This window comes from Haematobia irritans, chromosome 2, assembly GCF_050003625.1.
Source record: "Haematobia irritans isolate KBUSLIRL chromosome 2, ASM5000362v1, whole genome shotgun sequence".
In the NCBI taxonomy this organism is placed as follows: Eukaryota; Metazoa; Arthropoda; class Insecta; order Diptera; family Muscidae; genus Haematobia; species Haematobia irritans.
Window position 1 is genome coordinate 142,053,306 of NC_134398.1, and position 19,159 is coordinate 142,072,464.

Here is a 19,159-nt window from a genome sequence, read left to right on the forward strand (position 1 = left end):
CAACATTTTTTAATTCACATCCAAAACACTGAATTCGGATCACATTTAAAGAAGTGGTGCATATTCAGTGCAACGGCTGTTGAAATGGTGGACATCCGTCCTATGACAAGCCCATGTTAAATTCATCGCTTCTGCGCCAATTTTGCATCACTTCTGGATCCAAAAAGAACATTTTCACTACTTTTTTGGCGACGCTTTTTTTGCTGGGTTATAATAACCTGTTCCACAGTGTGGTGCATGGTATAAAAAAGATCATGAATTTCACAACATGGCTATATTTAAGAGAATGTCGCCCCCTATACAAAATCTGATACATTTGATATGAAAAACTAAGCTTATTTGAGCGCTCTCGCTCTCCCTCTCTCTTTCTCTCACCGTTAAGAGTATCAGTATCAGTAAAATCCCAAGATAATTAACAACAAGAATAGGTTAGGTTAGGTTAGGTTAAAGTGGCAGCCCGATTAAGATTCAGGCTCACTTAGACTATTCAGTCCATTGTGATACCACATTAACTAAAAGTACCTATTACATATGGGCACTTCTAGTTTTAACCGCTGAACCTTCTTGATTATTTTTCTTTGTTGAACCAACCAGATTGTTCCAAAAACAGTAGCAGACTGCTTAAGTTAACGTTTTCCAGATCCGCCAGTAATCTGAAGCTATATGCTCCTAAAAGTTGCTTGCGCTTTACACAAAATGCAGGACACTCACACAAGAGGTGTTTAATTGATTCTTTTTCCTCTGCATCATGACAGCTCATACAATAGTCATTATACTTCGCGCCAATAGTTTTTGCAAAATCGCCTATCAGGCAGCGACCCGTTATAGCAGATATCAGGAGTGATATCTGACGTCTCGAGAACATTAGCATATCTAGTGTGCGGTTTAAGTTGAAATGGGGCCATATTTGCTTGGTGTCGTTACAACCCTTACAATTCTCCCATCGAACATTTGCCATCATAACAGCCTTCTCACGCAGCATGAGCTTGCAGGTAGCTAGGGGCATACCAACAAATTCTAGTTCCCCTGGAATATGTAAGGTAGTCCCTAGCCTTGCCAACTCATCCGCTTCGCAGTTCCCCGGTATGTTCCTATGGCCAGGCACCCATATTAGGTGAATATTGTACTGCTCAGCCATCTCATTGAGAGATTTGCGGCAGTCGATGGCCGTTTTCGAGTTGAGGAACACAGAGTCCAAGGATTTTATTGCAGGTTGACTGTCTGAGTATATATTAATGCCCACATTTTTTGGAACATTACTTCTCAGCCAATTCGCCACCTCTCCCACCGCTAATATTTCAGCCTGAAAAACACTACAGTGATTAGGTAATCTTTTCGCTATTCGAAGTTCCAGATCATTAGAATATACTCCGAACCCCACTTGTCCATCCAATTTGGAGCCATCAGTGTAGAAATCTATATATTCCCTATTCCCCGGGGTCCGTGTGCACCACGCCTCACTGTTGGGGATTAGAGTCTCAAACTTTTTGTCGAAAAGTGGACTCGCCAAAGTGTAATCCACTACGTTAGGCACATCTGGCATTGTTTTGAGGACAGAACTGTGACCGTAACCTTTTTCCGACCACAGCGATAGTTCGCGCAACCGCACAGCCGTTGTTGCAGCTGACTGTTTGGCCAAAATGTCTAAAGGCAATAGATGCAGCACGACATTAAGGGAATTTGTTCCTGTCTTGCTGAATGCGCCTGAAATACACAAACACGCCATACGCTGAACTTTATCTAAACAAGTCGGTTTCTGAAGTGCCGGCCACCAGACTACAACACCATATAGCATTATAGGTCTAACCACTGCCGTGTATAGCCAATGCACAATTTTTGGTTTCAGTCCCCACTTTTTTCCTATTGCCTTTTTGCACGAGTACAAAGCTACAGTTGCCTTTCTCGCCCTTTCTTCAATATTAAGCTTAAAGTTCAGCTTCCTGTCCAAAATAACGCCAAGGTATTTTGCACATTCACCAAAGGGAATTTCAATACCCCCTAAGGAAATAGGCCTAACCGTGGGAGTTTTGCGATCGTTGCAGTACATGACTAATTCTGTCTTTGCAGGATTTACCCCAAGACCATTGTCTTTCGCCCATTTCTCAGTCATCCGGAGGGCCCTCTGAATAATATCTCTGATTGTGGATGGGAATTTTCCCCTGACTGCCAGAGCCACATCATCTGCGTATGCCACCACTTTTATCCTTTCTTTTTCTAGAGTAACCAGAAGGCTATTTATAGCAACATTCCAAAGAAGAGGTGATAGGACTCCTCCTTGGGGAGTGCCTCTGTTCACATACCTTTGTATGTTTGCTTGTCCTAGTGTGGCTGAAATACGTCTCTTCATTAGCAGTTCGTCTAACAGCCTGAGTATACATGGATCAACATTCAGAGTTGTCAGTCCATTTAATATCGAGCTCGGATGGACATTATTGAACGCCCCTTCGATGTCTAGAAACGCCACGATTGTGTATTCTTTGACAGATAGTGAGCTTTCAATAAAGCTGACTAGTTCATGTAGTGCGGTCTCAGTAGACCTGCCCTTCGAGTATGCATGCTGTCGTTTCGAGAACAAACTTGAATCGATGCTAGTTCTAAGATAAATATCTATCATCCTCTCCAGAGTCTTAAGTAGGAATGAGGATAAGCTGATTGGTCGGAAATCCTTCGCCCTCGAGTGAGAGGCTTTTCCCGCTTTAGGTATGAAAACGACTTTTGTTTCCCTCCACTTTCCTGGGATATATGATAAGTTGATACATCCTTTATATATCACCGACAACCAGGGGATAATTTTGTCAGTTACAGCTTGTAACTCCGCCGGAGTAATTCCATCAGGTCCAGGGGATTTGAATGGTCCAAAGCTATTTAGCGCCCATCTTATTCTAGTTTCCGATACAATTTCCTCGACAGGAAACGACCGCTGAGCAACTGTGGCACCGCCAGTACATGGTTCAACCGTCTGATTTCCAGGAAAATGTGTGTCCAATAGTACCTCCAGCGTCTCCTTACTGGACGTTGTCCAATTGCCCTCCGATGTTTTAATGAAACCTGGAGCGGAGTTGGTGGATGCTAGAACCTTCCGTAGTCTGGAAGCCTCGGACGTATTCTCAATACTGCTGCAGTAAGCATTCCAAGAGTTATGCTGAGCCTTTCTCAGTTCTCGCTTGTATCCTCTCAGATTCTTCTTGTAAGCGTCCCAGTCCTCAGGGGCTCTGGTGGACTTTGCCTTGTTAAAGAGCTTCCTGCAGGATTTCCTCATATTACTTAATTCCGTAGACCACCATGGTGGTCGATGTTTCCCCCTTGGCTTTCCTCTAGGGCATGCAGCTTTCAGTGAGATGTTGAAGGCCTTAGTAATCCGCTCCACTGCGTGTTCGATATCTTGCACATTTCTCATATTTGTCTCTGTTATTTCCGGTATCATCATATTGAACGATTCCCTATACCTATTCCAGTCAGCTTTCCTAACATTTGGCGGAAATATGATCTTGGTGATATGAACATCCAATTTGAAACTGATGTAGCGATGATCTGAGAAGCTGTGTTCACTTAAAACCTGCCACTCAGATATCATTTCATTTAGTTCTTGCGAGGCCAAGGTGATGTCCAAAACCTCTTGCCTGTTTTTAGTGACAAAGGTTGGGACATCTCCCTTGTTGCAAACTACCAGATTAGTACGCAAAATAAACTCTATTAGCGACTCTCCCCTTGCATTAGTATCACTACTTCCCCATATACTATGATGTGCATTCGCATCGCATCCCATAATGAGTTTCGCCTTTGTTTTCAGTGACTCCTCAACTAAGGTCTTAACGGCATATGGAGGCATCTCCCTGTCATGTCCCATGTAGACCGAAGATACCCAATATTTGCATTTGGCTATTTCTAAACTTGCAACGACAGTGTCTGTATTGCACATTGAGGGAAGCAGAAACAAATTGAGCTCGTTTTTAGCAATTATACAGGCTCGATTTACATCATTACCAGTATACTGCAATAGTTTGAACCCCGGAGTACTTAATTCACATATTTTGTTTTTGTAAACATATGGTTCTTGAATAAGAACTATATCTATGTCCCCTTTCATCAGGAGAACTTTTAAGGCAGCACATGCAGCCTTACAATGATGAAGATTTATCTGGAGGATCCGTAGGACCATCGAGATTTTCAACAACCGTCACATCAGCCGCTTCGATCGAGTCATCAAGAATGTCCTCTTCAGAGATATCGGTGACTCTCGCAATAACCATAGGTTCGACTTTGGTGAGTTCTGAGGCAATAGAAGCCTCCTCACGCATACGGTATCTATCCATGTCTTCAACTTTGGTATCTCCCTCGACTTCGCAAGAGGATCCGCTTACTTCTGATTCAGACAGAGGCTTGTCCATTTCTGAATCCTTTAGCTGATCGTTTTTATACACCTTCATTTGGATATAATGAAAGCCATAACATACACGGCCCTGGGACTTTGCCAGATGTGGCAAAGACTGAGTGTTCAATATAAACACTGCATGCCGTCTTGGTCCATCCACTTCATCCAAACGGCCAACCTTCCAATCAGCTGTTGGAAGATCTGGATTGCATCGTTTCAGTCTATTTAAAATAGATTCAGGGTCAGAAGGGTTTGCAGGTATCCAGGCATGTGCTCTAGGTCTAGCCGGTATGTCTTTCTTCTCGACTAACTCTAGAGCAGCTCCTTCCCAAACTTCACCAATTAGTATCAGAGCAGCTTTAAAACATTCTATAGACCTCTGGTCCTCAAATGCGACTAGCTTAAATCGTCCTTGATACCAACCAGCCTCTTGGTGTCGAGGATCTGGGCCGGGAAACTTTTCCAGTACCTGTGAGTAGACGACAGATAGAGCATTCTCAATTTCCCCCCATTTTTGCTTTGGAACCATACCGTCCAATGCTCCTTTATTAATGATAGCCATCACAAGGCTATATTTAGCAACTGAGGCAAACGATCTTTGATCCCTTTTGGAGGATGGCAGCTCATCCGGCGATCGTTCCCTTTTTCCAGTCTCAAGAATTCCTTGAGCCCATTTTAAGGAATCGCTTTGTTTAGCCGACAACGTGCTTGGGTCGACTGATCCTAACTTCTTTAGGATAAACAAAGCATTTCTGCGTTCCTTGAATCTCTTTCGTGAGGGATTACCTCCTTTTGATGTCGTTACCTTAGAAAAAGTTCGACTTGTCAGTGTGTCGCCACCTGTCGACCCGTCTACAGGTCGACTAATTGGGCCTAACTCTTGGTCATTGCCCAGATTTATAACTCCAGTCGATACCCGTCCACTGGGCCCTGAAGTTAGCAACCCAGTGGATGACTTGGAATTTCGCTGCATGGTGGCTTAATATCCCACCACACTTGAAATTCGTAGTAGGTACCTATTACTATGAGTTTATCCGCTATTGAAAAAACACGTCCGTTCCGTTCGACGGTTGAATAGGAATAACACCAACTCATGATGTTCGTTTCGTTTTTTTGCTTGTTTGCTCTATCGTATTGGTGAGCATGAGTATTTGTTTTTAGTTAACGATTTTTAATAAATTTTTAAACAAAAACCCTTACACAGAATTAACAAAAGTTCAGTTAGTGCAAGAGCTTCGAGCGTGACGGTTATTAAAACAGCATTCGGATTCGAAAAACGAGTCTCGCGAGTATCCACCAACACATTTGAATTATACAATTTTATGGTGTGGAAATAAAAGAAGGTAATTAAGAAATAAAAGTCAACCGGTTGAATGAATGAAACAAATGAGAAATAATCATTTTTGAAAGAAGAAAAAATAAATTATGCATAAAAAATATCAAAGAATTTCTTGCGTTTGTTGTAATAGAATGAGATGGTCGATGGTCGCTGGTCGAAAAAAAAAAAACACAAACACAAAAACTTTAAAATCTAAATAAAACAAAGAGTGAAAGTTTAAAATAAAACTAAATTCAAATATGGTACAATTTGTTACATATTTTAAATTGTGATTAACTGTGATTTGCTCTTATATAAAAACTGTTATCAACAAAAAATTAATGAAATTACGAATTTTTTTTTATTTACATTAAAACAACTTGGAATTAAAGTTTTTTTATCTCGTTTTAATTGGAAAACCTTGAATTAAATCTACAATTTGCTATGTTAATTGTTGCAATTATAGTTTTTCATCATCCATAGCAACTAAGAAAAACTACAAACGCTGTTTTTACATCAAATGTGCATATTTATAAAAACCTAGAGAGGGGATTTTATCGATTCATGCTTAAAAATTCCCCCATCTCTTCATCATCTGACTCAATTAATGGATTTTTATAAAACTTCAACCAATTTGTTATTTTTTTTTAGAACTTTGTGGCATATCGTCAACTATAACTCACTCACCCAGTCACCCATCACCACACATTCATTCATTTGTATGTTATGACGTCACATGGCCAATGATTAGGCATTTTGTGAACACTGTTTTTTTTTTTTCACTGATAAAAAAATGTAAGATAACTCCCCTCTTATATATTTTTTTATTTTATGGACTTTCTTTTTCAATAGTTCGCTACTTAAATTTGTGAGTTTTTGATTTTGCTCTATGAAATTTTAGATGTTTTCGTAACAAGTGAAATTCATATCTTTAAGTTGTTTTGCGAGAGCAAAATTTCAAAAGAATGTTATTTCAAGTGCCAATGAACTTTTGTTTAATAGAACTTACGTGTAAAATTAATTATAGTCACATGTGACAATGGCATAGTAATACCGGTAAGCTTCAATTTATACAACAATAACAAAAAAAAAAAAACAAGAGAAGCTCTAGTATGCAAAATAGCAAACGAAATATACTGAAAGTAGAAAGAAATGTACACTGAAAAAATTATATGGTATCCTCAAATATTAACAAAAAAAAAAAAGAAAAATAATAAAACAAATTAATTAAGAAAATAATAGAAAATTTTTATATTTTTAATTAAAATAAATAAATCTCATTTGAAGAAAATAAAAGAAATCCAATTAAAGAAATAATAACAAATTTTAATTGGAAATAATTGAATTCATCTCATTAATTGGTTCACAAAATTTTAACTCAAAACTAAAGAAAAATCGAACTAAATATAATTTTAATCAGAAAAAAGGATTCAATTATGACATTAATTTACCTAATTATTTTTTTAATTGATATTGTTTCAATATGAAAATTATATTATCAACCACAGAATTAATTGGAAATAAAAAATATTCTTGTTTAAAAATTTACTTGATTTTTTTCAATTGCTTCAATTAAAAATATAAGTTTTTTTTGACAAAATTCAATAAATTGTTTAAATAAGATAATCAATTATTTATTTATTAATAACTAGTTAATGTTCAGTTGGAGTAATTTTCTTCCAATTTAGCGTTTTTTTTAAAGATTTTTGTTATACCCTCCGCCATAGGTATATGAACTTTGTCATTTCATTTGTAACACATCAAAATATTGCACTAAGACCCCATAAAGTATATATATATATATTTTGAGTCGTGGAGAAATTCTGAGTCGATTTAAGCATGTCCGTCCGTCCGTCTGTTGAAATCACGCTAACTTCCGAACGAAACAAGCTATCGACTTGAAACTTGGCATAAGTAGTAGAGGTGTGCACGTGACACGAAATTATCGTGACTCACGCGTGAGTCACGCTCATGGCAACGGCGTGAGTGTACGTGAGCGTGATTAATAAACCAAAATTTCTTGCGTGAGTAAAGAATTACGCTCACGAAAATAATCCTGCTCACCAACATACAACGATTAAGAGTTAAACTCATTTACAATTTTAGTGATACCTGGGATGTTAAGAGTGTAATAACGCTCTCGATTTGAATAAAGTTCATGATTTCAGACACGTCGCTAAAGTAAATTACTCATAAAACTATTCGTGAGTCACGGCATTTTTCGTGAGTCACGATATTTTTCGTGAGTCACGACATTTTCGTGCGTGAGTACAAAATTTCCTTTTGTGAGTGTGCGTGAGTAAGATTTTTCCGTCGTGAGTGTGCGTGAGCGTGAGTAAAATATTACTCACGTGCACACCTCTAATAAGTAGTTGTTATTGATGTAGGTCGGATGATATTGCAAATGGGCCATATCGGACCACTTTTACGTATAGCCCCCATATAAACCGACCCCCAGATTTGGATTGCGGAGCCTCTTGGAGGAGCAAAATTCATCCGATCCGGTTGAAATTTGGTATGTGATGTTAGTATATGGTCTCTAACAACCATGAAAAAATTGGTCCATATCAGTCCATAATTATATATAGCCCCCTTATAAACCGATCCCCAAATTTGACCTCTGGCCCTCTTAGAGGAACAAAATTTATCCGATACAGTTGAAATTTGGTACGTGGTGTCAGTATATGGTCTCTAACAACCATGAAAAAATTGGTCCATATCGGTCCATAATTATATATAGCCCCCATATAAACCGATCCCAGAAGCAAAATTCATCCGATCCTGTTGAAATTTGGTACGTGGTGTTAGTATATGGTCTCTAACAGCCATGCAAAAATTGGTCCATATCGGTCCATAATTATATATATCCCCCATATAAATAGATCCCCAGATTTGACCTCCGGAACCTCCTGGAGAAGCAAAATTCATCCGATTCGGTTGAAATTTGGTACATTGCGCTAGTATATGGCCGCTAACAGCCATGCAAAAATTGGTCCATATCGGTCTATAGTTATATATAGCTGATGGCCAATCACACAAAAATTGGTCCATATCGCCAAAAATAATCTACCAAAATTTTATTCCTATAGAAAATTTTGTCAACATTTTATTTCTATAGAAAATTTTGTCAAAATTTTATTACTATAGAAAGTTTAGTCAAAATTTTATTCCCATAAAAAATTTTGTCAACATTTTATTTCTATAGAAAATTTTGTCAAAATCATTTCTACAGAAAATTTTGCCAAAATTTTATTTCTATAGAAAATTTTGTCGAACTGAATTATATATGTATTTAATCGGCCTTTTTTGTTTAATATATCCTCCATATGGACTAACTTACAATTTAGAAGACGGTGTTAAGGAAGTTTTAAGATACTTTGCCATCAACAAGTGTTACCGCAACCCAAGTAATTCGATTGTGGATGACAGTCTTTAGTAGAAGTTTCTACGCAATCCATGGTGGCCTGGCCGAACTTACGGTCGTATATACTTGTTTTATTTGAAATATTTAATTATTTAATTAAAATGTTAATATGTTTTAATTAAAATCGAAAAACTTTCAATCATTTTGTTTTGTATTGTTTCTTAAGGGCATTCATTTTTAATTTTGATTAAATATTTAGCTTTTATATTTAACTTTCAATTGAAAATATCAATCAACTTTTTAATTGGAAATATTTTGGTGATTTTTTTTTCAGGATTATACAGTCCTTAAAATTCACTTAAATCCAAATATAAAAGTGTTATAATAAAGATAAATGAACAGCATTCACTTTTAAATTAAAATTTTAATAGTATCGGTTAAATTTTTATTTTTCAATCAATTTTTTAATTATTTCCTATGTTCTTAAATTAAATAATTTCCGATTTTTAAAAATAATCTTTAAATTAACTGAGGTTTTTAATTTTAATTTTTGGACGGAAGATAAAAATAGGTAACTTTTATTTTGGAGATTTAACATCCTTAAAGTTCTTTTGAATCTTAAATCGAAATATAATGGTATCATAGTATAGATTTCACGCTGTAATATGTATTTTCGTGAATATTTCTTTAATATCGTTCAGTTTGACATTCCATTAAGAATTTTGATATTGATTTTGAGCCACAGATGATGCGTTTTGTTTAGGAAGCTGTTTAGCTTTCAATCTAGGCTCTATAATATTAAAATTCGGATGCAGATGTCATTCATCGAATTTCATTCTCTCTTTACCATTCTCTATTAACAAAGCTATTTACGTAAACACAAAATTTGTTTTCTGATTCAATCACGAAATTAATTGATCCAATTAATTTTTTTATTGAAATGTTTTCAATCTCAAAAATGATAGTATTAATTAAAAAATTAATTGAAAATCAATTAAAAATTAATTGATCCAATTAAATTTTTTATGATTGATGCATTTTATCTTAAATACAAAGATTTAATATTTAAGTTAAATTAAAGATTATTTCTTTAAACGAAAAATATATTTCTTCAATAAAAAAATGAATCCTAAATCCAATTTAATTCGATTTTAGTTTATGCAATTTTTATGTTTTGAGAAAGTTTACTTGACTTTAATTATTAAATTAATTTCACAATATTTATTTTATTCTTTTTTTTCTAGTTTAAGATTGAATGGTGACCTTTGCATATTTACTTTACTTAAACCGAAAAAAAATCTTTATGACAGTTTTTAAATATTTCATAAACATTTTTATCTAAACTACCAGGAGAAGGTTATTTATGTATATAAAAACTGTCTTATCTTATAGTTGTCATCATTGGCGTTTAGTATTAACACCCTTAAGGTGAGAAACCTTTTCCACAAACAAAAAAATATAATAATAAGAAACTTAAACAAATAATGATATAAATTTCACAACGGAGCTTTATTTAACAAATAAATAAAATTCAGCAGCATACATCAACAGATACAACTCAATTATTATGTTATCATTTTATTGTGCACTAATGGAGAAAAATTCTAATATTGATTAAATTTTTCATTAAAATTTTGCAAACGAACAATTTTTTCTCTGGATAAGGAAATATATGATATTATAAACGAGCTTTTTTGCATCTACGTTGAGCTTAAGATAAAGAGTATGAGTACGAACCTCCATTTAATGTATGATTCTAATAAATATAATAATTGGAAGTATTTTAGGAGAACTTACGAGGATGTAAAAGTTCGAAATTGTACAGTTTTCTCAACATTTTTGACTACATTTTATTAATATTTAAATATTTTAAAACTATAATCAAACTAAAAAGTTAATTTATTCAAAATTTTAATACTCTAAAAAAATTAATGTACGGTTCCAAAGATTTTGTCTTTACTTTAATGATTTTAATATTCATTCCGAGCCAAAGAAGCTGATAATATAAGTAAGGATGCAAAATTCTCTTTTAAATTTAGGTTTTGCGTACTTGATTCTAGGAAACAAATTTAATTTTTTTGTTTTGTTTTCAGCTTTTTTCTTCATATGCTACCAAAGTCCTTTAAAAACGTGTTTAAATTTCCAAATTCAGAATCGACTATTTCAAGTAAAAACGTCTTTAAAAACATGTCATATTTTTGAACACTTTGTGCTCCGCAGTCAAGTTGCAAAACAGAAACAAATTTAATTAATTTTGAAGATTTTTTCTGAATTATTACACTCAAAAAAAGTGAACCTTCCATTTCACTAAAGCCAATTTAACTTTATTTTATTATTTATTTTATATTTATTTTCATGGAAATATTATGTTTGGAGAATGTTTTTTACGCTTATAATTTTTTGCGTACGTTGGTTAAATGAACTAAAAATCGGGGAAAAATTATACACAAATGAAGCATCAAGATTTACTAATTTCGTACTTCTCACAAAATAGTTCATTATTTCTTTAAAGTTTTAAATTTTACTACAAAGGCGCCCATCTTGAACTTCGTATGGGACTAAAGACATTCTTGAAATTTTGAACTCCAATTTTTTCCTATAGACTACAAAATTTTCTTTAAAAAGTGAAAAAATTATTGAACCAGCCTGCATTGATATCAGGCTAACATAAAAATAGTAAGCTACGAGGAGCCCGCCGTAAATAAGGAAAAAAACATTACTAATATTATCGTTAGAATTGTTGTTGTGTCCTTAAAAATCAGTTTCATAGTAGTTATCACAGTAATTGTTGTTGACTAGAAACAAGGCATTGTGTGATCGTTCGCCAGTCAGGTGAATTCAGCAATGTCTTTAAAAATAGATTTCGATTTGTTGGTACATTAGTGTAGTAACAAATCGACATCTAAAAATAAGATTAAGGGATTGTAAGTTATACGAAAAGATGACGCACAATGCCGGTGAAAAATTGGTTAAATTTGGGAAGAATAATTCTCGTATGTAAATTTCATAAGAAATTAACATTAAAGAACCAAATTAAATCATCTCACCCGGCCAGATCTCGCTGAAGACTATGGAAATGTGTAGTGGCCAACACTGAAACATACATGTATAGTCAGGCTTGCGAGATGGGTATCTGGCATTTTCTTTTCAGTAACTTAACCCTCTAATGCCCCAATTTTTTTCCAGCTGATTAAATATTCAATGTTATCGACACAAAAGCAAGAAAACTAAAAAAGAAAATTTTATACGGTAAAATCCAGTATAAGCTGCAAAGCCTCTTGAACAGTTTTAACTAAGATTTCTTTTTATTTTACCCATTTTCTTGTTTTAAGGTGTGTTTTTCTAAAAGCTTCCTGATTTAATGAAGCCCGCCTACACTGAAAAAAAGTCATGCCCGGTTCCAAAGATTTTGTCTTTACTTTAAAAATTTTGGTATTGATTCTGAGCCAAAGAAGCGGAGAATACAAGTAAGGTTATTTTTAGGACACAATTCTCTTTTAAATTTGGGTTTTGTGTACTTGCTTCTAGGAAGCAAATTTTAATTTTTCGCTTTTTCAGCTTTTTTCTTCATATGCTATGAAAGTCCTTTAAAAACAAGTTAACGACAACTATATTTTCCAAATTAAGACTCGGCTTCCAATAGAAATTATGCTATGTTTCAAGTAAAAAACGTCTTCAAAATAAAGTGTTGAAAAACTTGTCCTATTTTTGAACGATTTTTTGCTTTGTAGTCAAGATGCAAAAAGACAACAGATTTAAAGACAATTTCATTAAATTTAAAGAATTTTTCTGAATTATTCAAATCAAGTTGACCGTAGCCCGAGCATTTTTTCTTTCATGTTATGATACCAATTTTTAAGTCGAATCACTTAATTATAAGGACAAAGCGACTTTTCTACAATGAAAAAAAATGTGTCTTCTATGCTAAGCAAAAAACGCATTCATGTTTTAAGGTCGAGAAATCTTTGGTCTTACGACAATATTTTTTTCAGTGTAGGAAAAATTACTTCTGCTTTAGATAGCATTGCATTTATTTGTACGGTCATTGTATTTTATACCCTCGTTAACATCATAAAGTTTTTGAGACATACTTGAAGTAAACAAAATTTCATTGCGCTGGAGCGTAATTTCTTAAAAAAAATTTAAAAACTAACTAAAATTAAAATAAATTTGTTGCCATAAACGTAAGTCAATTTTAGCACTAGTTGAACAACGGATAAATTTTCTTATAAATTTCGGAATTAATTTTTCTTTAAAAACACATGTAACGAATTTCGACGACAATAGGACTGTTTTCTTTTAGCACTGGATACCCTTTATATAGGATGTCCCTTTATCTAGGACAAAAGAGTACTCGTTTAACCAGGACATCTCCAAAAATATGCAACACTGTCATCAGCTGTTTAAAAACAATCACAGAAAAGAAGTAAAATCTTGCATTTTTAATGTATGAAATGCTTTAATTACTAATAAATAATTACTGCTGCGATTATTCATGACACTGTACCACTTAGAATTTCATGTTTTTCGATAAATTAGTCACAATAAATTGCTATTGTGAATCGATGAAACGTCACTTTATCAAAATACAATCCGACAATATCGTCGCGACTTGCACTGATGAGATGTTCTGGATAGAACACCAGTGCAACGATGTTCTGAATAGCCCATACAAATGTTGCATCCAGTGCAAAAAGAAAACAGCCATAATGTTAAGTTTGCCGAGAAAACAACATTTTTGCGGCAAAAATGTTTTTTTTTTTTTCATTCAAAAATAAAACTTTTCTCTGAGATGTGATCATAATATTCTTTCTCTGCTTGCAAATAAAACAGATTAGAGACAAACATTGCATCATTTGTCACAATTTCGGGTTTATTTGCTATTAAAGAAAATACTTTATACACTGAAAAAACTGTGAACACACCAGGAAGAAAAATTTTGGTTAATTTTAGAAAATTCAGATTAATTTTAGAAAATTTTAACTAAACAGTATTACAAACGCTGACATCACACCGATATCACAAAAATAAGTAAATATTTTTCGACAAATTCAAGAAAATTTATTAGGCATAATTAATTTTTTCACTTGTTAAAGAAAATTTTGCAGTTTGAAGGAAAAACTTGGCGTTCAAAATTGCAAGAATATGAAGTTCAAGATGGGCGCATTTCTAGTAAATTTACAAATTTAAAGAAAAAATGTACTACTCGTATTAAGTGAGAGGTACGAATTTAATACACGCAAAGAAAAAAACGTTTGGAAAACGTGTACCGAAAACGTTTTTCTGTTGTTAGAGTTTTTTAATTGCTTCGAAAATTTTAAACTTTTATCACCAAAAAAAATCGTTTGTTACAAAATTTTTATTTTTTCAACAAAAAAATATATATATTTTTTAACCAATATATATAGTAGTATGTAATGTTGAACATCTTTTCGGAATCTTCCGAACATATCTGGAATATATGTAAAAAAAAAACACAAACAAAAAAAAACAGTCGAAACGGTATTCGGTCGAAGCAGGGATCGAACCCACGACCCTTGGCATGCAAGGCGGACGTAGCAACCACTGCTCCACGGTGCCCAACTAATTATTTCACTAAATGTATGTTTCTGTTGAATAAAGTTTGTTTAATCGGCTCGTGGGCGCCGCAAGCTATGCTATATATGGATAATTGTCTATTGATGACAATAACAGCTACGTAGCCCGGTGGATAGTGTGTTGGCTTACAAATTGTATGGTCCGTGGTTCGATTCTCCGTCCAGGCGAAAGGTAAAATGTAAAAAAATTATAAAATCAAATTTCTTCTAAATTGTTTGTATTACAAAACAAGTAAGGAAAGTCTAAAGTCGGGCGGGGCCGACTATATTATACCCTGCACAACTTTGTAGATCTAAATTTTCGATACCATATCACATCCGTCAAATGTGTTGGGTGCTATATATAAAGGTTTGTCCTAAATACATACATTTAAATATCGCTCGATCTGAACAGAATTTGATAGACTTTTACAAAATCTATAGACTCAACATTTAAGTTGGCTAATGCACTAGGGTGGAACAAAATTTTAATAAAAAACTATAGGACACATTTAAATCTGAAGCAATTTTAAGGAAACTTCGCAAAAGTTTATTTATGATTTATCGCTCGATATATATGTAATAGAAGTTTAGGAAAATTAGAGTCATTTTTACAACTTTTCGACTAAGCAGTGGCGATTTAACAAGGAAAATGTTGGTATTTTGACCATTTTTGTCGAAATCAGAAAAACATATATATGGGAGCTATATCTAAATCTGAACCGATTTCAATCAAATTTGGCACACATGACTATATACTAATTGTACTACTAGTGCAAAATTTCAACCAAATTGGGCCAAAACTCTGGCTATATAAGTCCATATCGGGCGAAAAAATTTTTTCTATATCTAAATCTGAAACGATTTCAATCAAATTTGGCACACATGACTATACTACCAATTGTACTCCTTGTGCAAAATTTCAAGCTAATCGGGATAAAACTCTGGCTTCTGGGCCCATATAAATGCATATCGGGCGAAAGGTATATATGGGAGCTATATCTAAATCTGAATCGATTTCAACCAAATTTGGCACGCATAGCTACAATACTAAATCTACTCGCTGTGCAAAATTTTGGGCCAAAACTATGGCTTTTAGGACCATATTAGTCCATGTCGGGCGAAAGATATATATGGGAGCTATATCTAAATCTGAACCGATTTCAATCAAATTTTGCACACTTGACTATACGACTAAGTGTTATGTTTGTACAAAATTTCAAGCAAATCGGTATAAAACTCTGGCTGCTGGGTCCATATTAGTGCATATCGGGCGAAAGATATATATGGGAGCTATATCTAAATCTGAACCGATTTCTTCCAAAATCAATAGGGTTATATTCTGACCCAAATTAGGAACATGTGCCAAATTTGAAGGTGATTGGACTTAAATTGCGACCCAGACTTTGATCACAAAAATGTGTTCACAGACAGACGGGCGGACGGACAGACGGACATGGTTATATCGACTCAGGGACCCACCCTGAGCATTATTGCCAAAGACACCATGTGTCTATCTCGTCTCCTTTTGGGTGTTACAAACATATGCACTAACTTATAATACCCTGTTCCACAGTGTGGCGCAGGGTATAAAAAGGTGCTAAGAACTAAAAAATGCAATTAGCCAGAAAATATTGTTTTTTTTTTGAGTTAGTCTTAATGAAATTGTTTATACATCCTGGAAAAGAATAAACGTTTATTACAAAAAGTATATACTTTTCTTCCAAATAAACTTCCTTACAGCGAAAAGTAAATGAGAAACGAACTTTGTGTGTCTAAAATTTCGTTAGGGTGGAAAGAATTATTTTTTTTTGCGTGTGAATCTTTATGCTTCATTTGTGTATAAATTTTTCCCGTTTTTTAGTTTATTTAACTAACGCACGCAAAAATTATTAGAATAAAGGAAACTTTCTCCAAACATAATAATTCCATGAACTAAAACAAAGTTAAATTGGCTTTATTAAAATATAGGGTTCAATTTTTTTTTTGGGTGTAATAAAAGAAAATTTCGTTTGTCTATAATTTCGTTCGGGAGGAAAGTAATTCTTATTTCGGTGTAGCTACACACAAAAAATTTTTTTCTGATTCAATCACGAAATTAATTGATCCAATTAATTTTTAATTGAAATGTCTTCAATCACAGAAATGATAGTATCAATTAAAAAGTTAATTGATCCAATTAAAAAATTAATTGATACTATTATTTTTGTGATTGATTTTTGTTTCAATTAAAAAATTTGTTGAATCAATTAAATTTTTAATTGAATATTTTTTAAAACTCAATTAAAATTTTAATTGGAAAAATTTTCGTTGGATGTTTGGACTTGACTTGAAGAATGTCCATTTTCATAAAGGGTGATACGGTCAAAATTTGGTCAAAGGAAAACGCGTGTAAATCGGTGAAATCGTTTATTTAAAAAATCAAATTAAATTTCTTTTTCAAGTTCAATTAGTATAAAATTCAGGAAAAATATTCAGTTAGGCTTTCGCTTTTCCAAATCCGAATTGCCGGGCCTCACGCTTGACACCTGCCATCAGATTTTGTACAGCCACCTTGTCCACCTTCTTCGCCGCAGAAAGCCAGTTTGCCTTGAACTGCTGCTCGTCCTTAGCAGTTTTTTGGTCTTCTTTAGGTTCCGCTTGACAATAGCAGAGCTGTGGCGTGTTGGGAGGATTCTTGTCCTTGGGAACCACCTGCACGTTGTTGGCGGCGTACCACTCCATGGTCTTTTTACCGTAATGGCAAGATGCCAAATCCGACCAAAACAGTACGGAACAACCGTGTTTCTTCAGGAAAGGCAGCAGACATTTATTCAAACACTCTTTCACGTAAATTTCTTGGTTGACAGTCCCGGAAGCTATGAAAATGCTGCTTTTCAAGCCACAGGTACAGATGGCTTGCCAAACCAGATATTTCTTTGCGAACTTTGACAGTTTTATGTGCTTGAAAATATCTGCTACCTTTCCCCTTCCTTTTGCCGTATAAAACTCCTGTCCCGGAAGCTGCTTGTAGTCGGCTTTGATGTAGGTTTCGTCGTCCATTACCACGCAGTCAAACTTCGTCAGCATCGTCGTGTACAGCCTCCGGGATCGCGATTTGGCCGTCGTATTTGGTTTATCATCGCGATTTGGAGTCACTACCTTCTTGTAAGTCGATAGTCCGGCTCGTTTTTTGGCTCGATGTACGGTTGTAGACGATACACCCAGCTTATTTGCGGCATCTCGGAGAGAGAGGTTAGGGTTTCGCTTGAAACTACCGGCAACTCTCTTTGTCGTCTCAGCGGCTTCCGGTTTTCGATTTCCCCCGATCCAGACTTCCTGGCTGTCGACAAACGTTCTCAAACACTTTAATTACATTTGTAACGGTTGATTTGGTAACTTTTAGCGATTTTGCCAGCTTTGCGTGCGAGTAGCTCGGATCTTCGCGATGCGCGAGAAAAATTTTGATACGCTGCTCTTCTTGCTTGGGCGGCATTTTGACAACTGTTTGTTTATATTGACCAAATTTTGACCGTATCACTCTTTATCATTTGCTCAATGTTACCAATGTTTATTTAATACTAGCGGAAAAAAACGGGAGCTCTTTATCGACAGCCAGATTATTGCAGCGGAACATGAAGAAAAATATAAAATTATAATTTCCCTTTAATCGATAAAGAGTGTGTGTTTTTTCCTTTCGATTACATTAATTTATTTTTCAATGACCCCCTTAAAAGAAAATACTAATGTAAAATAATAATCTCAGTTAACAAAACAGTTACTCTTTCATATACACTATTCCAATGATAAGAGTGTGGTGAAATTTCATTCATATACTACATCAAATAATAGAAGTTTCATTCATGGTCATTACACGGAACAAAAAGGGAAATATTTTCGTAGAAAAATTAACAATTTTGTGTGGGAAAAATTATCATGCATCTGGCAAAATGCTTATTGGCCCCTTCTCCCTTGTATATTTGTGTTAAATTTCATTAACATTATTTATTGGTCTGGGTCGTTGAACTTCTTTTCAATAAATATGCCCATTCATAAAAGCAACACAAATATGATATTTGATCATTTTTTTTGCAAACTCACTAAATCTCTTGCAGAATGTCACACTCTGATATATTGGCTTGTAAGAAGGAAAACAAGAAATAAATATGTCATACAAGTAAAACAATAAACAAGCACAAAATTTCCTCATTCGATACTGACCTATCTATTTGGGCTTACCAACATATTTTACATTATTTCGATTATATGACCCGTCTTTACTGGCATAGTCTATCACCTATCAGAACTGTCTGTTGACAACTCGTCACTTTCAAAGCTCTTCATAGAAAAATCAACAACCTGTTTCAAATAAATATTGAAATTATTTTTTTATATACCTAACAGATGATTTAAATGATAAGAATACAATTAATTTACAATATGAGACAACAACGAATCCGGACGAATTTATAAAATCTCAGATAAAGGTGAGATAAAAACGTTATGGTATTACGTTACTTTTGTTGTAAGTATTCCAAATGTTAATGGCC

General features: G+C 34.3%; 2 protein-coding genes across 14 annotated transcripts in view; one reads left to right on the forward strand and one right to left on the reverse strand.

The window, feature by feature from the left end:
• The window catches only part of LOC142226386 (uncharacterized), a 76,347-nt gene that overhangs the window by 36,563 nt on the left and 20,625 nt on the right, over nucleotides 1–19,159 (reverse strand). The gene's annotated exons all lie outside the window — the stretch shown is intronic.
• The window catches only part of MRP (Multidrug-Resistance like Protein 1), a 130,386-nt gene continuing 116,814 nt past the window's right edge, over nucleotides 5,588–19,159 (forward strand). For all 13 annotated transcript variants that reach the window (XM_075296375.1, XM_075296380.1, XM_075296372.1 and 10 more), the window contains exon 1: nucleotides 5,588–5,715. The gene's annotated coding sequence lies outside the window, so the exon portion shown is untranslated. The remainder of the gene's footprint in view (nucleotides 5,716–19,159) is intronic.